Here is a 22,493-nt window from a genome sequence, read left to right as displayed (position 1 = left end):
CAGCACACAGACCTAGTGGATACTAAGCAACAACAGAGGCCTGACCTGCATCTCTTCATTGAGCAGGAACAACACACAAAGCACACCAACCTGTGAGTCAAGGATGCAGAACAGATTACAAAAGAGAGAACACAATTGGTGTCCATTTTCTTTACTTCAGACTCTATCTGAAACAATACGAAGTCTCTAAGCTCTTGAAGGACTGTGTACACATAAAACGGTGCAAAATTCAGATAAACTTTTCATGCACTTTGAAGTAGGTTTTTAGGTCAACCTGTTCTGGTCCAAAAGCAGCTTCAGTGCGCAGAAGTTTCTGCAGTGCAGTGCGGTATAACTTACTGTCCACAATATGAAAGTTGTCAAATATCACAAATGAGAAACTAAGCTTTTAAGAATTTAATAAATTACATTGTGAACAGTACCTCTGTTATTTCATTAGTTTAGGCTTATAGCATCTGGAACAAGATATAGCGATTTTCTATGAATATTTTATTCTAAAATACCCTTCTTGATAACCTGCACATACTGTAATAGTTATTTCTACATAAAGATCATTGATAGTTTTCATCTGAGTTGTTTCTGCAATTTACCTTTAAAATAGCCAGTTCAAAAATGTACTGTACAATGTTACTCTAGCTTTGTGAAAAAGCAGAAGCCTGTAAATAATTTATATGCCACTTATCCTGCTGTGGCAGGGCTAGCTGTGTTCTATACAGTCCAAAACCCCCAGGATTAATCTCTTTTACAGCCAACAGGAGGAGTAACTTCACACTATAACCATACTTTACTTCCTATCATGAAGACTTTACACATTACGTGTATATTTCTAACAGTTTTACACATCAAGGGTTGGATTTATTATGTGTTTAACACTTTCCCAAGCTTGAGTAAAAGCTTGTTTAAAAAAGAAAATCAACAGAAAAGGCTCTTATTAAATTTTCAAGGATGAAATTCAATCACTTTGAATTTCAAGTCTGCAAGAAAAGACCCATGCTTTTTAACATTGTTTGAGCATGTAAAACCCAGAAAAACAAAAAATGTAAAAGTTTATATTTGGACAGACAATTAAAGCGATAGTGGATCATTGAGGAGATTATCTATCTAGTGCTTAAAAACTAATTGTGATGTGTATTAGTTACCTAACCAACATACACTAGGAAAAGAGAAGCTAAAACTATACAGTATCATAGTCATACCTACGTATATTGGCAGGGGTACTCTACAAGACACAACTACAGTGTGCTACTGTATGATGACAGTAAGGTTTACTGTACTTAGGCAGAAGTAAAGTGTCTGGCTTGTTCTCAGGAGCAGGGACATATCTCAACTTATTTGGTCTGATAAATTCCTGGATCTCAATCCAGTGCAGTCCCCATGGGTGACTTGAAATGCACTAAACAGCATAACAGTAAATAGGTCAATACACAACAGATTTCAGTTTCAAAATGCAGGACATCTAAATATAAATCATCTTGCATATTAATATCTCATATGATCCCCCTCCACACATAAGCTCCTCAAATACATTACAGGCTAAAAAATACCTTAATATTGACTTTTGGGTAGATTAATATATCTTTCACATAAATTTGACAGAAAATTCAAAATCAGTGTCATTTTCACACAAATGTCACTATAATACAACCCTGGATAAGCAGAGACCTTTGCCTAAACTGAAGCACTTTTCTTGGCATCACTTGTGCTCTCATGAAAAGTTTACATGAGGAGATGGGTACGTCCATAACATATTAGAAAAATGAGAAATTTTAAAAAATAGAGTTTGGTGTGACAGCTGGTGTAATGTTTTTGTTAGTTTTTCCAGTCTAGTCTACATTTGACCATTTAAAGAAAAGCACAAAACTTGAAAATGATTATAGCACTGAAGCCCAAGAGGTCCCCAAGAAGAATAGAGACATCTTCCTTTGCATCTTATTACTACCCAGTGACCAATGAAGTCAAGAGGGAATGATTCAGCTCAGAGAGTGCCTGCTTGGCCTCATATGGTGCCTACTAATCAGGGGACATTCAGATGCAGTGAAGCGCATTAACCACAATTTTCCTCTCTCGCTTCCTCAGCTCTCAGTAGTACTGAGCCTACAGCAATAATGAAGGAGCGCCCTGTGGATCTCCAGAAAACACTAGTAAGTTGGAAAGACCAGGTCTCAAATCAGCTATCCTGAGTGCATGACACACATCACACTCCATGGGGTATGTCCCTGGAACAAAAAGAAGTCACTGACAACATACAAAATGATTTTTCTTCCTCGGATACCTTTCTCTTGCTTTGTTGCAAATAGATATATAAGAACCAAACACTTAAAACAGGATCTTGGATTTATAAATCAAATTAGTTTGCTTCTTAAAATGTACAAAATGGGGACGCATTTTAACAAAGCTTTATTAATAACACTGCTCTAAAACACATCTAGGACATGTCTGGATGGCACGAAATGACAGAGACAATGTATGGAAAGTGTGATAATAAATAAAATTCAAGATTTATGTCAAACATGTTTGATGGTTTTATTATTTAAAAACTCCTATTTTAATTCTTTCTCTTTGCGAACAATATACCCTCATCTGCTCTCCATTGGAACCATATTATAGATACAGTATGTCTTGTATTTTCACAACTGTTCTTTTCTCTGTTACAACAAAACTAGGTCAGAGGTGTCTGGTCCGTAAGTCGAAAATGTATGACGGCAAAGCAAATATTGTACAAATGAAGATAGAAAGCAAAATTAAAGTAAAATTGTTCAATCATTTTAAGATAAAGTTTGGAGTGTAATTTTTCAAAATAAGTCAGATTTAGTGGAGAATCATGGTTTGGGCTCAGCACCACCATCTAAACATAGAATTCCAAATTTGCACATGGAAATATTTAATTCTGTAAAAGTCAAAAGGAACAGAAAGTGAACCACTCCATGTAAAAGCACTGTGTCAGCACAAGTGCTTCCTTAATATGTCAATTACACTGTGCAGAGTAGAGTAAGCTGGGGTTCAGTCAAAACTTACAGATGTCTGTACCTTCACATTACAAAATTAGCTACAGTATTCACCCATTGCATCACAAATGCTTTTTGCACATCTTATTACTCATATCTGTAATACCATGGAGATACTGCAAAACTTGCTTATCATGCAGTTCACGCCAAGCTGATTGTCTCATCTCTTCTATACTGTACATCAAAGTGTAACAAAAAGGCACAGAAAACCTTCACCTGACGGAAAACTGAACAGCATTTACAAGCACCGCAGCTTGACAGAGGCTTCCTTTTTGTTGCTGAGTAGATAAAAAACACATAGTTCCCAGTCCATTTCAACAGCTAACTGCTGTGTAGATGAAAGAATTTCAGTAGAAAACGTAAAGGAGGCTTTATTTTTTTCACCCAAAGGTCTACAAATACACATAGTCCCAAAAGTGTATTCAGTTTTACTCCAGAAAACTAAAATACCAATAAAGATAAAAAATACTGGAAATTCTAAGTTCCTGTAAGTTCTGAATCTTAAAATGAAATATTTCTCTTTTGTTTGCATGTACTACATCTTGTTAAAAGAAATTACAATATATTCAATTTCTTAGTGTATGAATGCCCCCCAACCTTGAGTTATTTTATTAGGTGAGCATGTTTATAATCCATAATCATCATTGTCACTTTTGCCTGATAATAGTAATTGGTTGCATTTGTTTATTGGTTATCATCACAATAGAGCATCATCCACATCAGACACCACTGAAGTACAGCACCCACCTAGATGATGTGCAGTATCCATTATGTAGCAGCAGTCCTACTACATAATCAAGTGAAGAAATAAAAATGACTTTAGAAACTAAATTAAATGGAAAGTTTAGGGAGACCAGAGTGCACAGGTATAAAATGGAAACACATCCTTTGTGAACCTTTGTAATATATTTGACCTCAATTACCTTTCACGTTTTCACATTGGTCATTAAGCATAAATTATATTCTGTTTCTGCTGTAAGAATACAGTATCTACTGTTGAATCCAGGCCTACAGTGTTATTGAGGTTCTATAATGTATAGAGGAAATGGTATTAGAAACCTCATTCTGAATAGATTGTGAGTAATATACATACCATAAACAACTGCTCCCAGGTTATAAAAAACAAGAAACTTGAATATATGAAAATCCAGAAACTTAATGCTGACATGTATAGAAAGAGAGAAAATATATAGAATATATATATAAATATAGAGAGACAGACAGATATGCAAATAGCAACGTACATTATGTCCATATTATTGTCCATATTTATCTAAAGTGCCTTATACAGTATTTACACCTCACTGAAGAATGATGACTGATATTTCAGAAAAGTATAACAGATCATTTTTCCTAGGTCACCAGATGGCAACCTCTCCTCTAATAGCTTTGAAAATCTGAGTCCTTGCTTGCATGGATGAAATGGTACTATTTTTCCTTCAAGAGGTCCTCTTTATATCATTTTCTTCCTCTTTTTTTCCCCACAATTTCTTTTCCATTTTCTTCAATCTGGATAGAATCTTGATCATAAAGATTATTGACTTGAATTTATAAAAGAATCATTTGAGGATCAAGCAATGGGCCAGGATAATGGCTGCTGAGCAGTGCAGTAGCTATGAAGTCCTAGTTTTTTCTATGGACTACTGGAGAGTACATAAATCAAAGTATCATCTTTATTTTTTTCAAGCACTGTAGCTCAGACTGGATACATTTGTTCTATTTTAACTCTGTATGACCCAGGGATTTCAGCCTTACTGCTGTAAACAATGATTACAAAATAAATTCTACCAAGCACTGAGTAACGATTCCCTTTCCGATATGTCACAGGACAGTGGCTTTTAATTTGCTGCCTGTTTTACTGTTCAAGAGCAGATTTCACCTGTGTGGTTCGATTGACTATCCCTCAGGCATCTCTCAGCCCTCTGCGGCCCCAAAGTAAACAGGGTAGAAAACTGGTCACATGGCCCAGTGGGTTTGCAGTGCTTTTCGTGCTTCAGAGCTTCACATTACTGCAACAAGCTCATACTCAATGTGCGCTGTGATGCAAAGTCAAATATCTTTCTGCAAAGGGGGGCGCACAGTGACGCAGTGGTTTGCATTGCTGCCTTACAGTGCTGGGGCCCTGGGTTCAAGTCTGGACCTGGGGTGCTATTCCAGGGTTTGCATGTTCTCCCGGTGTTCACGTACAGTAGGTTTCCTCTGGGTGCTCCCGTTTCCTCTGGGTGCTCCAGTTTCCTCCCACTGTCCAAAGGCATACAGTTAGTTTAACTGGTTTCTGAGAAAACGGGACCTGGCATGAGTCTTTGTGCTTGTTTGTTTGTTTTTTGGAGTGCTTTGTGTTTGTGTCTGTGTGCGCCCTGTTTTCCTGTCCAGGATGTATCCTGCCCTGTGCCCACCATCTGCCGGAATAGGCTCTGGCTCACCCCTGACCCTGGATTGGAGCGCCTTGAAAACGTATGGATGACAAGCTGCTATATTAGTGACTTTAAATATGTTAACAGACTGTTTTCTGGTTGATGTTATTTAAAAGTGGAAAGTTTGATATATTTTTCCTCCACCTACAAAAAACAGAAAAAACAGAAAGTCCACATTAGCGAAACACAAATGGTGGAATGAGATCTTCGGACATATTCAGCTATTAAAGAACTAGACAGACCAAAACACCTCTTCTTGATTGTATCCATTCTTATGTTATACTGTTGATGAACAGAACTATGACATTCCCCGCTGCACAAAAAGTTTGAATTTTTTGGTACAAATTCTCAGGCTTTTGTTTCATTTCAAGGAACAGTATTTTTATTTCTAAAATACAGTACACTGTACAGTATGTCTCGTTCAAAAAATGTATCTACTTAGACTAATGGTCCACTGCATAGACCACTATAAACCGCCATCAGAGCGACCTTTTTAAAATGATATTTAAACCATAACTATGGGTAAAAAAAAACCTAAGGACACATGTCCTTTCCAATAAGACAAACAGCTTTTTCCTCAGCCCTGCCACAGATTCAATCAAATCAGTTATTACTCCTGCATACCTCAGATAACCCAGAAACTACAAGTGAATCTGAATGTCTCAAGTCATTTTTCTCATGCCAATCACAATATCAACAATGCATGAAATAGCATGGAATCTACTGTATTTTGTGGTAGTGGCAAAGCTCGTTTTTCACAAGTGGAAGGATGCCATCCAATTTATTTAAGACACATCAAAAGTAATAAGGTCTATTTAAAAGCTCGATGCAAGTTGAAAGGCAACACATGTTGTTATTAGTAAAAAAATGTTAATGATTTACACTTTGATGCCTAACACATAAGCATATTCTTGTTTACCCTGATATAACGCATCATTAACTTGGAGCAAATGCACTATAAATTACAGATGGCTACAGCTAATTACTTCACAGTGAACTTGTCCCATAAAACAAATTCTGAAAATGAAATTTTAATAAGCCAACAACAAAAGGGTCAAAAGCAAGTAATCTGTCTTCGTATTCTTTGACAAAGTTTGTCTGTACTCTCATTAATAAGGCAAAAAGGACCCTACAGTATTTTTTCTAACACTTCAGAGTTAGAAACAGTACATCTGAAAGTCATATATTACATACTAGATTATGAACTGCTCTCATCATGACTTTGATGGTTATAATCTTAACACAGAAGTTTTAGGTTTAACCGTTGATAAAAACATTGTGGCCTCATTTATTAAAATTGATTGGAAACTAAAGTATACTAAATCAAAGTACAGCCCTACTGTATGTGTTTCACACTTATTTTTAAAAAAGAAACAGCTTTATCAAAATATAAAATCAAAGACATGATGTATTGCCAAAGCAGGGTTCAATTTCAGATGGAACCACTGAATCTATGGGTTGTCAATCTAAACATAAAAATCTGTGTGATAAATTGACATTATTTTACTAAATCAAACAATTTCATTAAAATATTATGAAGGACTTTGCAGTAACAGTGTTCTGCCCGTAATCACTAAAAAAAGTTTTAAATGGGAACTTCATGTAATTCTAACAGCCAATAAATGAAATTGAAAAATAATTAGATTAGAAATCCTAGATAGGTGGCCACATTGTAGAAGAAACTAATTTCCAAACGTTTTGGTGAACACGTCATTTAGATATACACTAATATACTTTATATTAATACTGACCATCAAAATATCATCTTATCAACTACTTATTACTTATTACCTACAAGTGAAACAAATTCCCAAGCTAATTCCCAGTAAAATATTTTCTTTTGGAACAGGTGCACTGACATTTTATTGAACAGGCATAACATAATTCACTACGTCTGGCAATCAACATTTTTCATCAAGAGGGTTGATCAGCGGTGGTTTATTGTGAAAGTTAGAGGCTAGTAGCATGTGTGTTCACTGCTGGAAGTAATAGAAGTTGTACATCAGTGATGCATTGCTTTGCACTGGATCCCAGATGCTCTCTTTTAGGATTTTGTCCCATTTCTCTCAAAACGCCCGGGTAAGCACGTGCCTGTTCAGTAGTTTTCTGAGCCCTAGGTGCCACATGTCATCCCAGTTCATTCCGCATACTATATGTTCAATGGGGTTTGAATCTGGCAATTTATGGCTTGAATGCCTAAGTGCCGGATTCTCATATTGGAAGAAAGCAGCTGTTACACAAGCAATATAAAAACATGGCATTTCCTGGTAGAAAGTTGTCACAACAGGATGAGCCCAAAAGAAGGGCACCAAGTGAGGTCCCAAGACTTGATTGATGTACAGTAGTGACTTGCAATAATGTTGCTAGCGATCATTACAAATAGAGTTTTGTAACAACTACAGTACGTATTCCAGCATAGACAAGACAACTTGGACCTTTATACTGTATTGATTAACCTGTTGTACACAACAATTAGTTAATCACTCTGCACATGTGCACCACAATTGCAGGTGTCATACACACAAAACAGTGATTCAGTGATTCCTAAAGAGGACTTGGTTCCCCTATTGGAGAATCCAATAGTTACTTATTCCAGCCCCAAACATAATAATATTACAAAGGCACTGTTCTCTTTATTGGCAGGGTATACTGGTTCTTTTTTTCTTTATTGATTTTTGCCTGGCTTCATATTAAACAGCTTAAATCAACTCATCACCTGTTCCTCCATCAACTCTCTCTACACTATCAGGTGATTCTGGTGTATAATGGTCAGTAATGAATGATCAGTTAATCATAATGACACCAAAAATATTTCACCAATATCCACATTCTGGTTAAATTTACAGTAAGTTTAATTTGATATTCGGTACAATTATTTAAAATAAAAACAATGTTAAATTATTCTTACAGAAAGATACAGGTAATGCTGCCAAAATAAAAGAAACACATGAGTAAATGAGTGATACAAAGCATATTGAAAGCAGGTGCTTCCACACAGGTGTGGTTCCTGAGTTAATTAAGCAATCCCATCATGCTCAAGGTCATGTATAAAAATGCTGGGCAGGCCCAGTTGCCAATTATTTGGGCTACCATGGCTACAAGAAGAGATCTCAGTGACTGTAAGAGAGGGGTGACTGTTGAGACACGTTTGTCAGGAGCTTCAGTGACAAAGACTGCTCAACTTGCGCATGTTCCATGTTCCAAGGTGATGTTGGCATGGAAGTCAGGGAGAAAGACATCATCAACTTGGGGCAGCTGTGGATAAAAGTGCATACTCCTGAACCATGATGTCCATACATTGGTTGGAGATGCAAGGCACAACAGACAAGCAGCTCAACAAACTATGAATCAGTTGACTGCAAAATGTCAAACTAAGGCAGGTGCAGGCTGTTTCATTAAGTGCAGTCCATCAAGAATTTCACAGAGAGGGATACTATTGTTGGACTGCAGTGTCTAAACTTCTTATTACACCTAAAATGCGAGGAAAGAGGTGCAAAGAACACAGGCAGTGGTCTGCTGAGCAGTGGGAAAAAAAAGTAATATGGAAAACACCAAATGATGGGAATTCTTGTGGAAGAATGGTGTTCCATCCTTCCAACAGAGTTCCAGAAACTTGTAGAATCTGTTGGCAACTCACTGAAGCTGTTCCGGTGGCTTGTGGTGGCCCAACGCTCTGTTAAAATACTTTATGTAGATGTATCTTTTATTTTGGAAGTTACTGTACCTCAGCCTTTGCTAACAAAAACAGGTTGTATAGTATGGACTCCACTCACCCACTACCTCAGTGTGAAACATTTTATTTCTTATTGAGGACATAAACATTCAGCCATTATATTTCTTTTTATTGATTGGGGAGGTTCAGCACAATTTCAGGATTGGATTGTTCTTGTCTTGCTCTTGCATTGCATGTAAAAATGCAGTATGATTTGCTATTATTTTCCATAGATCAATAGCCCGTTCTGCACCACAAAGTTCCTGGAAACCTCTGAATGACAGGATCGAATGGAGAGCAACATGAAAGGGGAATAAAACTGCTTTTCTAAAGGCAGTGACAAGCTGAAGCTCATTTTATACAATTGGCTTATTAAAAGCCTTATGGCTTATTAAACTTGCTAGTTTTCTCTCCAAAGGAATCCTATATTTCACAAGTATAACACATTGTAGCAAATGAGCCAAGAGGGCACAATGGTCACAGAAAATGCAGACCTGAAATGACACTGACAAATTGGTGACTTTAATCTTTAGGGCAAAAAACTTACTTTGTCTTGTTAGAACTGCAGTGACCCCAGAAAAACCAAAGGGACACGTGAATAATCAACATGAAACAGAACACCACCAACACCAGTATCTCACCTACAGCTGGACCGATTCATAGTACCTGGAAATACTTTCCATAGTTTGTGGCCAATAAGGTCATGTGCACATGTGGTCATCTCTGCACAAATAAGGAAAGGTCACTGTACATACAGTACATACTGTATATTGTTCAGATAACCTGATGACAGAAGTTCCTAATTGAATAATACTCATTTTCAGTAACAATCTGCTTTGCCTTATAGTAATTGATTTCTAGGAAAACAAAAATTTCACCCACAGGGAGATATAGCTGGCTAAAGAAATATCTCATCTAATAACCAGTACTTCCACCCAGGCATCCATCTATTATCAGAATCTGCTCCTCCTGGTATGGCTGGCCAGGACTGCTTCCCAGAATTGTAGAACACATGGGGGGTACTAATCTCTCCCAAAATGGGACAGCCTTCCTTCGCAGAATCACAGATTTATTTATGATCCATTTTATGTTACAATTTATGATGGGACAATTTACTGTATGATATTGCAACATACCTAACTAGCATCCTCCTACTTTTTGGGGAGGTAAGAGAAAATGTGAGCACTCAGAGAAAATCCTGGTTACTACTGGGGCGGCAGGACATGCCAAGCCCACACGGAAGGGTAACGCAAGTTGGACTCAAACGCAGCACCTTGCCATTATAAGGCAACAGCGCCAACTGTCATGTTTTTAGATGCACATCAATATGGGGGATTCATGTTTTTTTGTGTTTGAGGTTTTTTTTTTGACACTCAAAAGTGGATTAAAAATAAATGATGAATAACTACGCAAACTGTCTCAGAAGGTTCATGGCATAGCTAAAAGCCCCGGAGCCTGATGAGTGCTTGTATTTATTACTGCGGAACACAAAATCGTTTTTTTTTCAATATTGAATAAGCCGTACCATTAATGTCCGGCCTACCTTCATCAGATTATGATATCTTTCATTTCTTAGCTGCCATCTGGCCAAAAACAACCCTTCATAACTGGTAATAAGTGTAGCATCTGGACAATCATGAACACAAGATGATAATCTTGTACTGTATGCACTGAAGAACTTGAAATCACAAACATAAGTAAAACAGAGATTGTGCATTAAGTCAGCGTAGTCAGAAATACAGCCATCTTATCATTATTTTGATGGAAGTTTTGACAGAAACTGACCAAGCAAGTATTTCTTCAACAAATCAAACTTTATAACTAGACCTATAATTAGACTAGACTCGACATTTTCAAATGAACAAAAAAGCATGTTAAAGGTGTGAGGACATTTCATTATGGGAATGTTTATTATCCATTTCAAACACAAATATAATCTGAAAAATGTGGTAGGCATTTTGCTCCACTGAAACCATTGCCCTTGTAACAATGTGTTGATATCCTTAAGCAAACACCTAGTTACTCATTCCTGGAAGCAACAAGCCAGAAAACAAAAAGGCCTATGTACTATAGGTCTCATAGTACAAGATGAAACTGTTATAGCAACCTCCCTGTGTTGTGTGTGCTCAGTGCTGTGAAACGCATAGTTAAACCATAGTTCCAGCTACGCATTCTACACAATCTAGACTAAAGCAGTGACTTGGACAACTTAGAGATTGGGAACAAGGCAGTCCTCGGTGTGTGCAGGATGATACTGTTAGATATACTTCCATAAGACTCCCAGTGAAGTTTCTGGCCTTTTCATGTAGCAGACTTCAATAGTGTTGGCATGCACCGTGTTTGCTGGAGGCTGGGGAAGATGATGTTGATCCCCACAATCCCCTACTGCGATTTGAAGAATGGAGATAAAGCAAGCCTGCAATGGTTAAGTACAGTATCTGCGAGGGAAACTCAATGTTTTTCATAATGGATTACAGATCTCAGCCTCCGGGACAAAGAAAAAAATAGTGGTAGTGTAAACAAATGTGCCCAGTGGGTAGTGTGAAGAAAACTGTAGCTGCAAAGTACAATTCTAACTCACTTAAACTTATTTTTGCACAAATTCTTTAATACAGGACCAAACCTTTCTTTGCAATGCATCTCTCCATACTGCAATGCCATTCGATTACAGGATGTGCCACAGAAATCACAAAAAATGCCTACTAACACAGAAAAAGATCAAAGTCATGGCATATAATTAATCACAATATTACTTACTCTGGAAATCTGCCAAGAGCTAGAGGTTATCAGCTGGTACAGACTGAAATGAAGCTGAAAAATGTCTTTTAGGAAAAAGGGGAAATGCATCAATATGAGAAAGGTACATGTAAGGAACTTTGGCTCCTTCTTATTTAAATAGTGTTGCATCAAAAGAAATGAAATTTAAGATGACATAAATTGACTGTTTTCAAGAAGAAACAAATACTAATGGTGACAAACGTTTTGTAAATTATTAAACAGGAGACTGTGCTCAGATGAATATTCCAATTGCACTCGCAGATTTACCATAATCCAGCTGTTTTGTTAAATCTGACCACTTTGCTCACATTTTCAGTCACAACTAGCTTTTTTCAAAATATGGTCTTGATTCTTTGTGCTATATATTTTTTATTCTGTGAAGAGAATGAGATTTCCCTATCTATTGTATGGAGGCCAATTTCAAAACAAGCTAAAATCTGAAGGAATGGGCAAGGCTATATACAATACCTGCTTTATATTCAAATGTAAAATTCAATGATCTTGATGGGGATGTAGCTACTCTGCAACTTTGCTTCATCCTTTCCGTCTTGTTCCCTCTCCTCAACAAAGGTTTCCAAGCAGATGCACACATTTTGAGGACATTTTGTGTAAAGCTTATTATACTAATCTCAAGAAGAAAATTACATTTGTGCACGCAGCAAGATGTGATGGGTAGTTTGACAACCAACAGCCATGTCAGTACAATAAGGAATTTAATATAATTTCATTTTCACACAAAAACTATTTATTTAATATGCATAATTTGCATTACAGTATAAACCAGCTTTTGTTTTCATTAGTTTCAATACTGGATGTGTAAAACTTGTACTTGGAAGTGGGATGACCAAGTAATTAAAGATTTAACATGACGATGGTTTACAAGCGAAGTGCTGCAGTTGTAAAATGTAATTCTATGAAAGAGGACAGAGTATTATCAACAAAGTCTCCGTGTGGTTATCATAACTAATTATTTCTCCCTGCCAAAGTTATTGTTTATCTAATTATAACTGTATTTGTGACGGAAAATAATTGTGCCTTAAAATAATTCATTGCTCTCTTTTATAGGGAATTTCAGCAGTTTTACAAAACTAAAGAGCAAACCCTTCCATCCCTCAGCTCATTGGTGAAGTACCAGTGGTGTCTGCCTGAAGGATACTTCAGTACTCTCCATTTAGCACCTTTAGGGAATGAATGATTGTCAAGGAGAAGAACAATTTCACTCAAGCACACTCTTTGAAATCTACATACAGTTATAAAAAAGAAGAGTATGTCAGTCACTAATATCTTACTTTGAAAATGATGAAATATGAAAATCAATACAATGTAAGACATTAGACACCTCATCATTTGTTTAAAGTTATATTTTATACACATGAACAATGTCAGGCCAAAATCATTGATTGACTCTTGCACATCTTGCTATTTTTTTCTGGGTACTTAAAGGCATTTTCTGCATGGACCCATGCAATTCTTGTCACATAGTTACTGTATACAGTATTTGATACGTACAGTGCAGCCCATAAGGAAAGACTGGGTTTAGTGGCATATATCATACCAACTTATTTCTTCATAAGGAGTTTGAAATACTTCAAACTCACTGCAATAATCAAATACACTGCAATAAAACAAGAAGCTTATCATCATACCATTTTTCCTCTGTCTCCTTCATTGCAAGACACAGATGCATATACTGTACATCAATGCACTTCACTCTAGTTTTATAAGGATAATCAAAATTAAATGTTAAGAAGACCAAGTGTCCAAGGATACTTCATTGCTGTGTGGAGTTTCTGAATTTCCAACTAATCAAATGAGTGATTTCAATTCCCAGACTGATCTATTAGGCTGCAATCTGAAATGCAGCCTGTCTTAGTTTCTGGACCTTTGCTGTGCTCGGCAGGAGGGCAAATATCCCTGGAGACAGCATCATAGGCGAACGTCTTGAGGGAGATGGGATGAGAGATGATTTAATGCCAAATGTACAGATGGTTTCTAAACAGAAGCAAGCCCAGAAATCGTGGAATTCGGAAGCAGCAGTAAGCTCAAATGGTTCTCAATTTTGCTGCGGTTCACACAGAAAGGATTTTTAAATTAGTTGTGTAAACTGCAATCCTTGGTTTCTAAGTGCCCCTTCAATTCTTTCAGTATTTTTAACAACGTATTCATAATATTCATGTTGCAGCTTTTTCTCAGTGCAATCCATTAGTCTCAAACTTTCTGTTCCTAAAAAAACAGGGGAAATTGCAATTCTTGCTTCCACAGCCCTTATATCATGTGATAGTAACACTGGTTACTATCATGAAGTCTATGTGAAAACACAACACCGTCAAGTCATTCTGAAACCTTCATTAAAAAATGAAGGCTATTTTCAGGATGCTTTAAGGAGTAAAAACTAACAAAGCCTAACTCTTTTGTAGTTCAATGACATCTTCAATTAAGATAATTATAGTTTTAATTTATTTAATCTTGATACATGTTTGTAGGGATGTCTAGTCTGATCAGATGCAAATAAAGACTAATTTCTTCATCCTTTAGTACCAATGTGTTCAGAAATGTGGTACTGACAACAAGATCAGTGGGTAGCCCAATTTAAAATTATAAAGCTTTTTTTATTTGTGATATGAGGTAAATCTCATGTGAGAACTCATAGGCAAAATAAAAACATTAAACTGCAATTCTACCAATGATGCCTCAACAGAACATTTAATGAAATATTCACATTTATTTGATAGGGCAGAAAAACCAAACACATTTAGTTTATTTCTATATATACACAAATTAAGTCAATAACCTTTTTAATTTGACTCAGTTATACATATGAGGCCAATCCATAATACTTCAGATCGATTGCAGGATAAATCAATGATATATATATACTGTACAGTATATAAACTGTACTGTACATACAGTACAGTTATTATTGATCCATTTTCTAACCTCTTCATCCAATTCAGGGTCACAAGGTGGAATACACCTGGAGAAGACATCAGTCCACTGCAGGGCACACAGAGACAAGCTCACACCACGGCCAGTTTTCCCAGAAGCCAACTGGACTGTGGGAGGAAACCAGAGCACCTGGAGAACCCCACATGAATATGGGGAGAACATACAAACTCCACACAGATGGCACCCCAAGTCTGGAATTGAACCCGGGGCCCCAGTGCAGCAAGGCAGCAATGCTGACCACTGTGCCACAGTGCGCCAAACCTAAGAGAATGACATTTTATTATTTTACACTAATGGGTAGAATACATGCCTTAAGAAAGAATATCTCTTCCAAGCTATATCAGCTGCATAACACTAAAACAGCACTGTTGATGAGAAACTACATTTGTTCTATCTCGTTTAAAAACAACAACAAAATTGTACAATGTGCTTGTAGTTACTGGCTCTTTGGTTCTGTGTCTGTTATTAAAACATTAACTAATGAGTACTGCTGATTACCACCAAGGGGTATTATTGCAATAAATTATATTTGTATTTGGAGTGATGCAAAATAGAACCATATTGATGATTGACAGCTTTACGTAATTTAAACGCCATAATTGAAATCGCAACTCTTTGCTGGGAGCAAAACGCTTTTAAAAACAAAATGTAGCCTACACTTCATCACAGCCAATCTGCATATATTATAGTGGAGACAGGCTTATGTGCGGTAAACAAACAATTGCCACTGAAATTCATGTCTCTAGAATAAACATCATATTGATTTCATACAAGTCAGAGAATGTAAGGTAAATCTCAGTTTAACTTGCATGACCTCTGTGGTGATCTGACTGCAGGATGTGATTATACCAATGGGAATCTTTGGATTTGCACATGTTTTCTTGAACTTCTTAGTTGATCAATCTTATTTCTTCACATATTCAATGTCATAAATATAGGACATTTTAAATTATATATATATAAAGTTGCAGCTACATGTTATTAGGGTGATCCCATGGACTGAAGACCTGAAAAACTACATTAAGTAGAAAAACTGGGGAACATTAGAGATACAGTAATACTACAGGTTAAAGGGAAATAACCAACAAGCACAAGAGCATTTATATTTGTTTAACCAAACAACTGTTATTAAAATGTTTAGCTATTTTAATTTAACTACAAAATAATCTAATTCACTCTCACTACCTATACGAACAATATGATTTATAAAACAAAAAGTGTATAAGGTCACATCTGATTTCTGTATCTTTTGTGTTTTACTGTACAGAAAAGCAATTCTGTTTCTACAGTGTACATTTTCTACAACAAAAGAACTCTATGCTATAGGTACAAAAATAATCAATGAACAGTTTAATGGAGTAGCTATTTTATCCAACACATATTCCTTTAAATAGCTCATTTCAGAAAAGAAAATATCAAAAATATTTTGATTTGATCACTGCAAGCAAACTTAAAAGATATCTATGCTTACATTATCTGTAAGTATTTTTTCTCCTTGTCTGGCTGCATGGACTAAGCAAGACTGAAATAACATGACTGCTTAGTCCTTTGACAGGATAAGTCCATTACAGGGTAAGAGAGAAAGGGACAAGTAAGAACGACCACTCAATTCTAGCCAATATATCTATCTATTGGAAGTACTGTAAGGGGAAGCCAGATCAGCAAGAAAAAAAAAACCATATGAACATGAGGAAAACATACAGTATAGTCTCCACAAAGTCAGTGGAATGCATTGGACCCAGGACACTGGAGCAGTGAGGTACTGTACCAGTGTTGAATTTCACAGAACTTAAAAGTTGAACAGTAAGGAATGAATGCAGAATAGAACAATGAAATTGTTTACTGAAGTGATAGCACAAGAGTTTAACAGTTGTCATAACAGGAAATATGGGTCAATGTTACCAGCAAGAATAATCAAGCAAGTGTCACATTTTCTAACTCATGAGTCACTGTGAACGCTACAGTACTTAACCAGAAAATCCTAATCCTTGTGTCTCAATGATTTCGTAAGCCTTACCACAACTTTGTATATAGTGGAATAATTCCAAAAGACTTCAATGACTAAGCTTACACTAATTCTGAGATTTAATTACATGCCTTTTTGACTCTGAAAACATATGATTATATAACAAAGTGGACTAAAATATATTTAAAAATTATCGCATCAATGAACTGAAATGGTATGTTGTGGAACAAATAAACAAAACATTGACAGTGCAAATCCGTTCCTACACAATGTTCACATATAAAAAAATAATTTTGAAAACTTGTCACCAAACAAATTGCAGACAGATTTATTTCATTTGCATGGCAAGTCAATTCATCCCCAAAAATATATATTATATTATGGAACAAGTAATAGGTTTCTTCCATGGTGAAAAGAGAAGAAAGAAAACACCCATGCACACCCAAAGAAGGCTCCACAGCCGAAACGTTGTGTTTTCTTTCTTCTCTTTTCAGCATTGAATAAACCTATTACTTGCTCCTTTGCAGCCTACGCATGCTGACGCACCTACTGTAGCCACCTGAACTATATTATATTATGTACAGTATATAATGAGCAGCATGTTCAAAATCTGTTTTTCAGTGGAAGTGCTTCTCACAAAAGCTGTTTAATTAAAAAGTCCAGGTAATCTATAATAAGTACAATACATTTTCTTACATGTCTTCCAGCTTAGGGCTATGGGGGACCCAGAGCCTATCTCGGCAAGCAACGGGCACAAGGCATGATACACTATGGATGGGACACCAGTCCACTGGCAGGGCAGACATAGACACACACATGCACACATCCAGGGCCAATTTCCTTAGAAGGCAATTTACTTACCAGTATGTCTTTGGATTGTGGGAGGAAACCAGAGCACCCAGAGGAAAATCGGGGGGAGAACATACAAACTCCACACGGATAGCACCCTAGGTCCGAAACTGAATCCAGGGCCCCAGCGCTGTGAGGCAGCAATACTAAATACTGCGTCATCGTGTGCCCCTAGCATTTACAAAGAAGCCAATATTACACAATAGCTCACCCAATTCTATCTTGCACATTTCATAGTTAGAAGGGCTCTTATCTGCTCTGTGCTCCTGATCATTATCTAGGCTGAAAGAATTGTACTAATTTAATAATAACAGAACTAATAGTAATCATCATGTTTGCAGATTTTTGCCTTTTTGGGATAAACTGCATCAACAGAAATATATAGTGTAACTTATTTCCTAAAATACAGAGCAATGATGCTGAGCAGCAATAACGAATGCACTGTACTGTACATAATGCAAATAATCTAAGCAGAATTGTATGATACCATGCAAGATGAATAAAGAACACTAAAGTGTTTTAAAACTAACTTTCCCAAAATATGTGCACTTGAACTCTTAGAGGTACCCGCGTTGATCAGGAACCTCAAACTGTTAATGCAATTTTAAAACTAGGTCTTCAAATAACTACTTCAATTACGTATGAAATTCGAGCAGCAAAAAAGACACTAAATAGGCACAGCTGGATATAAATTGAAATGTGACATGATACATGGCATAAAAGGGAACATGTATTTGCCTTCTCATACAAAGAACTTAACTAATTCATCTAAGGGGGGAATAGAGTCCCCTTTCCCCCTTCCATGCATAGTAATGCAGGAGGTGCATTACTCATATTGTACAGTATATGACATCCCTCAAACATTCTTAAGACATACTGTCTCATGTTCCCATAAGACCTACTGTATATTAGATCTGAAAGAGCTGCTGCATTCAGGAAAAGCTGTAAGATTTGCATACAATATCTCAAATAAGGAAACAACCCAATTAGGACACAGGAAGGAAAGAAAACAGGGATGGCTTAGAATTTGAAGAGTGATATTAAAATTTCACATGCTCTGAAGCTTATGAATTGGTATCAATCTTCACACATTTATGAACACCCTCATCCAAAAGGCACACAGTATATTTAATGAGATATCACCAATATAAATGCATATGTGGTTTACTGGCAAGTGTCTGAAATTTCATTAAATATCAGATGAACATCAGCATATATCAGAGATGCAAAATTGTATCTGCACTGACCATTTATTTGAGTCAGGCTTGGCACACTCTTATTCATGAGGGTAAAAGCAAACCTAGCAAATAATGTGCAGTATGCCTGCGAACAGCAACTAAGCACCGTTAAGAAAAGAAACGGCCTTAATGGTATTTTCAGGTTGAATAAAAACCACGATGAACTATAATATGAACTTTGGTGGCAAACAAACACAGGCAGCAGGAAAGAAAAACTTTCCTATCCCGCTTTTAGGTACAAAAATCTATTTGGTCATATGACTGTTAAAGCAAAGATGTCACCGGATGGAAACAATGTGCGCTAAGAGAAAACAAATAAAAATGTTCATTTTATAGTCATAAATGTACAGTAGCAGTCAGTTGCGCATTCACTGAGCGCACCAATTTAGGCTCAACAAGTGATTAAGAACTTATTCGAAAAGCGGCACAGACCTCCGGCGGATTTCTTTTTATCTGCTAAAACAAATCTAATGCCAAAGAAATGAATGAAACCTGTCAGCGGCAGCGATATAATCGGGATAATAAACCGTTACAACAACTTACAATTTTACAGACCTACTGTATATTTCGGGAAACAAGCTGTGTATGAAGATAGGAATGGGTGGTTTCACACCACTAGTTTTATGTATTCGGGCAGCAGTGTGGAGGACTGGTTGGGGCTCTGGAATGAAACAGTTGTGGGTTTATTTCCCGGCTGGGGTCTGATGCTGTACTCAAGAGCAGTGCTTCGTTCAAGGTATTCAATTAAAATGCCTTGCTGTATAAATAGCAAAAATTTAAAAGTAATAAGCTTAAAACGTAAGCGTTAGCTAAATAACCAGGGGGTCATAATACATTGTATATGTTAAATATATGTGGCTTATGAGATATATTCACTTCATACATTAAAGATGACAACCTCACAGACACGCCATCATAACGTTGCTGAGGAAATAATTCCTCGCATTTATGAAAAAAACAGCAGGCGACGTACTGTAGCTTACGGCACAAATCTGATTGACATACATTGTGTTATTCCCCCATTGACAGGAAACGTGTTATCAGTTCTTAAAATAAATAAATAATAGAAGCTGCATGATAGCGTTTGGTCTATCATCCACTGAAACCAGTATATCGCTACTGAAACGCGTACTACAGTACATGAGTGATACAAAACAAACAGGTGTTCCAGTACATACTGTACATACTGTAGCTTACGGTCTCTTCAACTTGAGAAGTCAAAATAATTTACAGTATTTCAGACCTCCCATACTGTTGTGAAATACCCACGTGTGCCGTCAAAATTAAAAGTTGCAAAATCTCAAGACCAAAGCTAATTTCATATTATGTTTTCAAGCATACATACTGTAGTATGGTCTGAACATTCTCAACTTCAATAAACGTAAAATACTTTCCATGCATTCATGTGATAGGTAAGTCGTAACAGCGAGGATGAAAGAATAAAAGGCACGTTTACATCATTACTTTCCCTTTAAATCACAATTAAAGTAGCTTAATAAATTCAAAGCAACCCTTTCAAACCCCAAAGTGTGGCTGTAATGCTAGCTTCCCATCAACTCTTTGCAGTTAAAATAACAGTGTCCCCTGAATCACACGAAAAGCGAGCGTTCGCTTGGTATGGAAGAGAAGTAACAAGGCGCTCTTACCTTTTACTGTCTCACGGTCATTCATAGAGAAATGGTCATGCCGCCGCGAAACAACACCAACTTTGGGTAGGAAAACCGCAGCTGCCGACGAAACCGTGTAACTTCCTGTGAAAACCACGGAACAACTAGATAAAAGAGAGTGGAGGACCAGCAGGGGACTGCCAAGCGAGCACTCGGAGACAACTCCAGAGCGCAAGCACTTAGAAACCCAATATGCAGTAACAGACACTCAACGCTGTGTGTCCGCTTCAGAAGGGCTGGGGGGGAAAACGCGAGAGAGAACAGTTGGGTTTGGAAGCTTTCACCTGACTACCGCCTGCAGCACAGAGCAGGAGAAGGAGGGGCCCGAAATACCTGAATACTCTATCCAGCCAGGTGGGCACAGAGTACATTTCTATATGATGATTCTTTGTGTTTCAGGAATATTGTGCCAATATAAAATACATACAGTGCTGTACAAGTCCATGAAAAAAATGATACCCTATATACAGTAAAAGTCCTGCTATTAAATTATGAATGAAAAACCGCAAACCTAATTTGTCTTCCTTCTTATACACGTAGACTGTACACATTGTCATGAATGATTTATGAGAAGGCCTTGTTTTATTTTTACTCCTCCCCCTACGGTGTTATTTTTAAATTGGTAAATTCCTTTAAGAACTCATTTTCTTGAAGGGATATCTTCTGAAAAGGTGGTTAAAAAATCAATTCATGAACCTGCTAGAAATTAGATCAATACGATGAACTGGACAGCAAAATGTCTTCTAACATTATTTTTTTAACATTATTTATCTTATTTTTGTAGCATGGAAACCCACAGTAAAAACTAAGCTAACTAGATAAGGAGATTATAAACAATACTCAAAGAAATTCAAAAATGATGTACAAGAGCACAGTCTCATCTAGTAAACTTAGCTCAATTAGACTTCAGATATTTCTCCACATATTCTCCCCAGGGAAAGAAAGCATTTGGATCAATGCTTGGCTTGCTTTATTCATGTTATTCATCCATATTAGAATTAACATTTCAATGAAAAGTAAATGGACACCAAAAGAAACACAGGCTATGTGAGACAGTGCCCTGAGATCTAAAAATGAATAATATTATGAATGCACTCTTTTTTCTTTTTCACAAAGAAAAAACAGTACTAGTTCTCTTTTCTGGTGTAAATGGAGGCAATTCAGTTCGGCAAAAAAATAGTTTCTTATTTTGTACAGCTTGGAGAAGTACTGTTCATTCACCCATAGTGGTATTGTAAGAGTACTCACTCAAGTGTTGTACTGATAGCGGTCCACAGACCTTACCTGTTACACCTCCATCCAGTATCGAAAGATAAATGTAGCTTTTTAGATGCGAGAAATTGCAGAGTGCAGTGCATTCAAACCATTCTTGCTCTCCCCTGGCTTTTGGTGAGGATTATCTAGTCCTCTGCTCCCCCATAATACATATACAGTATACAGTATACTGTATATATAAATGCAGCAGTCTTAATTTAGGTGTGGAACAAAACTGTGGAAGCAGCCACAACTGAAGTGCCTAAGAAAAATATATTTATTTTTCAACACTAAAATCTTGTTATCCCATCTCATTTGCTTTCAACAAAGCCACCTGCTATTTGGGTTATTTTCCTTCTGACAGTAAACATAATTGTGTGGCAGATTTTACCCAATTATGGAGCACTGAGAATTGAAGAACCTGAGATCTGCAATTCCCTTACAAAACCAGATGAGGTTAAGGTTCATTTTGGGCAGCAAATTAGACAAAACCTACACAGTCCTAAAATGAAGCAAAAAAAAGCAGAGAAATAAGGAAAAAGGAACTATTTAGACTGATGAGTCCACACTTCCATATTTCCTCTGTCATGCAAGCTTTTCTTTTTTAATTGTTTAGAAGACACCTTGCTTTGGAGTTATCATGCCATTCAGAGTAAAAGAAGGA

The 22,493-nt window shown here is 36.8% G+C and overlaps 1 protein-coding gene across 5 annotated transcripts in view; it reads right to left on the bottom strand.

Annotated features, from left to right (window-relative positions):
- Positions 1-20,910, bottom strand: part of shank2b (SH3 and multiple ankyrin repeat domains 2b) — a 185,853-nt gene extending 164,943 nt beyond the window's left edge. For 2 of the 5 annotated variants that reach the window (XM_088611003.1, XM_088611004.1), the window contains exon 1: positions 20,555-20,910. The gene's annotated coding sequence lies outside the window, so the exon portion shown is untranslated. The remainder of the gene's footprint in view (positions 1-20,554) is intronic. The other 3 variants (XM_088611005.1, XM_088611002.1, XM_088611000.1) reach the window with 2 other exon arrangements.
- Between the last annotated feature and the right edge of the window lie 1,583 nt (positions 20,911-22,493).

The sequence above is a fragment of the Lepisosteus platostomus genome, chromosome 18, assembly GCF_059453375.1.
Source record: "Lepisosteus platostomus isolate fLepPlt1 chromosome 18, fLepPlt1.hap1, whole genome shotgun sequence".
NCBI classification, from domain to species: domain Eukaryota; kingdom Metazoa; phylum Chordata; class Actinopteri; order Semionotiformes; family Lepisosteidae; genus Lepisosteus; species Lepisosteus platostomus.
This window is presented reverse-complemented; position numbering and strand designations above follow the sequence as displayed.